This window comes from Meriones unguiculatus, chromosome 4 (genome assembly GCF_030254825.1).
Source record: "Meriones unguiculatus strain TT.TT164.6M chromosome 4, Bangor_MerUng_6.1, whole genome shotgun sequence".
Classification (NCBI taxonomy): domain Eukaryota; kingdom Metazoa; phylum Chordata; class Mammalia; order Rodentia; family Muridae; genus Meriones; species Meriones unguiculatus.
The window spans coordinates 109,133,235-109,138,710 of NC_083352.1; the positions used below are offsets into that span (position 1 = coordinate 109,133,235).

A 5,476-nucleotide genomic window follows, 5' to 3' on the forward strand; every position below is an offset into this window, starting at 1 on the left:
TCTGAGTTAAACGACTCTGGAACCCACATAAAGGCAGAAGGAGAGGGCTGACTATAAGGTTGTCCTCTGACCTCCACATGCGCACTGTGGCTCACACTCCCCCGCCCACAACACGATCACCACACCTTAAAAAACACTGATGCGGAGTGGATGTTGCACCCTTTAATCCCAGCACTCGAGAGGCAGAAGCAGGCAAATTTCTGTGCGTTCTAGACCAGCCTGGTCTCTATAGCAAGTTCCAGGCCAACCAGGGCTATGTAGTGAGACTCCATCTTAATAAACAAAACAGTAGCAGATTATTAAAAATCTTTAACCATCAAAGATTGGCAAGCACAGCCTGTGACACGTGGTCAGATTTTCTGGCAACTTCCTCAGCATAAATAAGCTTTTGATTTCCAGGGGGAGGCAGAAAGGTCCCTCGAAGCCTGTGACAAGTTAGACACAATGTGCTTTACACACAAAAACCTCTGCAAAGGAGGAGGGGCTGCAAGTATAAAACATCACTTGATGCTTTCTCAGTCCTTAGGATGCCGTAAGTACCAACAGAGAAGAACGGTGTTGAGAACAAGAAAATCCCGGGCCAGCTCCTGAGGGCTTCCGGTACCACTGCGCAGACTTCCGGTATAGTCACACAGGGTGCTCCCACCCTGCCGCGGTTGTGGTAACTGACTGCAAGTCGGCAAGATCTTCCCTGTCCAAGGCTTAACAGAGGGCGCTCAGGCAAAGGTACGCAGATCCTGAGGTCTTCACACACTTTGTCTCTCATCACTGGTGCCGAAGGGGCACCTTCACGCTTGTCAGGGAGCTGGGATGTTGCTGGCACAGGCTGAGAGGGAGGAGAATGAGGCGGGCACCGGTAACACTACACGCAGACTCTCGCCCACTCCGACCATCTGTTTATGTTCTGGCTTCACTGAACGCTGAGAAGATGAAGGATGGGCGAAAACAAAAATGAAAATCTGACTTCGAGTACTCAGAATTTGGGGTTTGTGTAGGGCACTAGCTCTTAATCCCAGCACAACTGTGACACTTCCCAGTGCCTGGAATTCCTGACCCAACAAGGACGGAGGCAAGAAGGGTGGGTTGGAAGGAGCCACCACAGAGCTAGAGTTGGGGTGCCTTGGTGTGTTCTGGCTTCCAGCCCTGAGTCGACCTGCAGTTCTTTAGTGGATGTTCAATGTCCCCTTGCCCAAATTCAAACCTTAGCCTCAGGCCTTATAGCTGTACGCCTTAAATATATTAGATTCTCCGTGGGTGTTCAAGGAAGGGAGGAAGGCACGAATGTAGTTTTCTCGTCCTCTGGAATGCTCCTGTGATGTGTAGAGAGCAGGGTGTTCTGGGGACAGGAAGCCGCCTTTGAGATAACTGATGTTGTTCCTGACCCTGACAGGTGCAGAAGGACCAAGTCTCCCTCTTCCTTTCTTCAAAATGGGAGTCACATGGCCCTTCCCCTGCCGTTGTTGCTGCTAAGTCATTTTAATATGAATCTTGACCACCATTCTATCACAACTCTTTCTATTTCAATCTAGTTCTCTAAGCAAAATGGAGACTCATGTGACCACAAAGCCATTGTCAGAAGCCATCATCACCGAGAATTACCAAATCTGTGATACCATTTCATATGGAGCCAGTATCTAAATTTTTCCCATCTTCAAAAACATTTTTTTTTCCACTTCAATAAAGTGTGTGTGTGTTGCATCCAAGGACAACTTGCCTGAGTCATCTCTTTTTCCAGGTGAGTTCCTGGAACTGAACTCAGGTCTCCAGGCTTGGTAGCAAGTACCTTTACCTTCTGAGCCATCTCACTGGCTCCTAGCTCAGCAATCTTTTGCACTCAAAAGTCTTACTGCTCTAAATAACCTGTTTGACAAAATAACTGAGTTGGCAGCTTTGTGTCATTCTCGCAAAGCAAAAAGAACATGGAGAAGGGGGAAAAAATAGAGAGAGAGAAAATCTATCTCACATTTTGCAATCCAGGATTATAGATGCTGGGCCCAGAATCTGCAGCCTTGCCTCACAGTCTCGCCTCACTGTCTCTCAAGGCCTTTGATAATAACCTATTGGAGCTGAAGATGCTTGCCTTCCAGCTCAGGTCTCAGGTAGAACCTGGGGAGCTGTATGCCTGAGTATGCCCTGTACGCCTGGCACTGAGCACAGCACCTGCCACACAGAAGCTGGTTGCTGAGTTTACTTGCCCAACAAGTACCTACTGAGCACCTATGATAGCCTGGTGCTGTTATAGATTAAACAAAAACTAATCATTTAAGATCCTTGACTCTGGGACTGGGGAGACGGCACAGTGAAGGGAGTGCTCACTGCCCAAGCATGAAGACCTGAGTTCAAATCCCCAGCGCCCATATCAAAAAGGCAAACGTGGTGGTGCTTGCTTCTTTTCCCAGTGGGGAAGCACAGATCCCTGAAGCTTACTGGCCGAGCAGCCTAACCCAATCTGGGAGCTTCAGTGGATATCAACTGAGGAAGACACCTCACACTTACCTCTGGTATCTACACATACGTGATGTGTGTGCACATACGCAAGCATGCACACACACATACACCCCAACATTCACACGCTCAAAGACCCTTGCTTCTATAGAACTTAGCTGTTGATGGAAATGCAGAGAAAACAGACAGCTGTGTGACAGGCAGTGACTCAAAGCAGGGAAAGTACCTGGACAGGAGGACAGTGGACCGGAGCTTGAACGAAGCCAGGGTGTGAGGCTTGTGGCTGGGAGGGGATTCCAGGCAGAACATGCTGCATGTTGAAACTCTGCAGTAGAAGAAAGTGTGGCACTTAAGGGAAGGAGGGAGCAGAATCGGGGAGGGAGCCGGTAATGAAGTCAGTCAGGGGGGCAGGGGCATAGCATCTGGAGTGGGCTAACAACCGCCCTCTCACAGAGTCAGGCAGTAATAGCTAGGCTCTGGAAGTCCTTTGGTCTTCATCAAAATTACTCTCCATTCTGCCATCACTGAGGGAAACTTTGCCAGAGGAAGTATGTAAATGAATGGCCATAGTTATGCTGCAATAAAACCTCGCTTAAGGTAGCAGGTGAGATTTGGCTCCGTCTTCTGTCCTGTGATCTAGAGTTTTATAAGACCTGGTAATTAGCATGGATTTAATTAGAAGCACAGTTAGAAGCCACTTGAGAATTTTGAACAGGAGAACAATATAATTTCATTTACTTTTAAGTGATGGCCATGGCTTGTTCTTCGTGCACTACAGAAAGGCAAGCTCGGAGGCCAGAAGACAAAGAGGGCACACAGGTTCATTTTGTGGTGGTTAATTTTGATTGATGACTTCGGGGAACCTAGAATCATACCAGAGGTGGGTCTGTTTGAGCTCCAGAAATGTTTAACCGGGGAGGGAAGGTTCTCCCTTCAAAGGGTGACACTATCCCGTGGCCTGGGTGCTCGCTGGCCCGCTAACCCAGGAAACTCGGCAAGCTCTAGAGCGGTGAGAGCACTTGTCTCATCAAACAAGGTTAATGGCACCTGAGAAGGAACGCTACCCACACAGACACACCTGAGCACACACAAAAACACAGTGCTGTACTTGGTGAGCCTGAGACAATGGCTTCCTGATGGATGTGGCTAAAGTGCCTGATATTTTTAACTCCTGTCTTTTTGGGGGAGTGTCTCCCTGCTATTAGAGATGCTGGAGAGAAAGCAAAAGTTTAAGTGGCTCGCTGCAGGAGACCTGTCTTGCCTGTGTTGTTTCAGCGTTTTTGCCCATTTCCAGGGTGATTTTTATGACACCTTGTATCCACTGCAGTGTATACTTTGATGCACTTTAAAGAATTCATCACTGACTAATAATATGCTATGTGATGGTAGGAAAGCCGTGAACACCCAGCCCCATCCTATCATCCTCCTGTTTCCTGCTCAGTGGTTCCATCCTATAACCAATTCTAGGTGCCACTGGTCCTCTCTTAACTCCTTTTCCTTCCTTTTTTTTTTTTTTTTTTTTTTTTTTAATTCACATGTTAGCTGAAAATGACTTTTCATTCCCTAACATCTCTTTGGCATTTTAAGCTCAGTTAAGGGTTTTCCTTAAACTTTAATGCATTTCATCAGAAGGCTAGAATAAAGCAATCTTGCCAGCTTTTATGAATAATTAGTGACTCAGAAAAAGAGCCTCGGAGTTAGCGGGAAATTCACTGTAAGGTGGTGAAGTGATAAAAATACACTGCAGTATATACTTTGATGCACTTTAAAGAATTCATCACAGACTAATAATATGCTATGTCAAGGGAACCCATCAGACTGACGGGAAAATTGTTCTTCATGAAACAAAGTTGGTATGGCATTTATAGCAGCCCCTCTAGAGGTTTACAGCACAAGAAAAGGGGGCAATTTAATTCCGTTATTTCCCTGTGCCCAATAAGTAACCAAGCCTAAAAGAAAGATTGGTGGGTTGGCACACACAGAAACCCATGTACACACATGGATGCACACACACACACATGCATGAATACACATATGCACATATACAAACACACACTCTTTCAGAAACTGGGACACATTTTCTTTCACTCTCTAACACAGAGAGGAATGAATCACTTCCTGGCCACTCTTACCCTCTCCCAGAAAAGTCTGACTTTGAATAGAGTCAAAAATCATACTAAATGCCAGGGTGGGAAAATAGTAGAGGGGCCTTTCGCAAGCTATTTATGTGATGTGCAGTTGTGAGAATTTCAGGCCTAGATTGGGATGGAGGGAGGTGGGGAATCTAGGCAATGCCCCTCCCCTCACTTCCTCAGTCCTAGTGACAAATCAAAGTTCTATTCTGTGAAGAAGTTCCCCTTGGAGAAACAATGAGTTTGTGGGGCTTCCTTATAGAGCATGGGTGAGGGGTTACAGGCATCGGTGACCCCGAAACAGCCACACTGGAAAGTCTACACCGAGCATGGATGATGCCCTCCCCCTTCCTCTAGTCACCCTCAGTCTATACACTCTAGCCAGCCCCTCCTGAGACCTAAATGCCTTGTGCAATGAGGGCAAAGTTGGGAGGAATGGCTGTATACTTGGTCAGGGTCCAGCTACCCTCCTATCTCCTTCTTCTGAGGGAACATGGCAGTCCACAGGCCCAGCCGTGGTGATTGTTTTCAAGTGGACACAGCGGATGTGATGAAGAGGGTGGCAGTTGGATCCAAGGATGGTTCCGTGCAATGCATGTTCACCTCTCCATGTCCTCTTCCTGTGTCACGACACACAACATTCATGTTGTGGCTTCACGTAGCCTTTGCTCAGCCACTTGATAACCCCATGTCTCTCTCTCCCCTTCCATTCATCCTTAAGATGTTGTCGATGTAGACAGCTGTAAAGCAGACCCTGCAAATTGGAAAGAAGCGCTGGGGAGGTGGCGCAGAGGGTAACATCCTTGTTACGAAGGTATGAGGGCGGGAGTTCTGATCTCCAGAAACCGTCTAAATGCCAAGCAAACATGGCGGCTGCCCATCCAGCCGGAGGTGGAGAC

General features: G+C 47.4%; 1 long non-coding RNA gene across 1 annotated transcript; it reads left to right on the forward strand.

The window, feature by feature from the left end:
- The first annotated feature begins 538 nt into the window (after window positions 1-538).
- On the forward strand, window positions 539-5,476 carry LOC132653520 (uncharacterized). The gene is made up of 3 exons (XR_009591251.1): window positions 539-726; window positions 1,530-1,735; window positions 5,299-5,476. It is a non-coding gene; the product is annotated as an uncharacterized LOC132653520 (long non-coding RNA).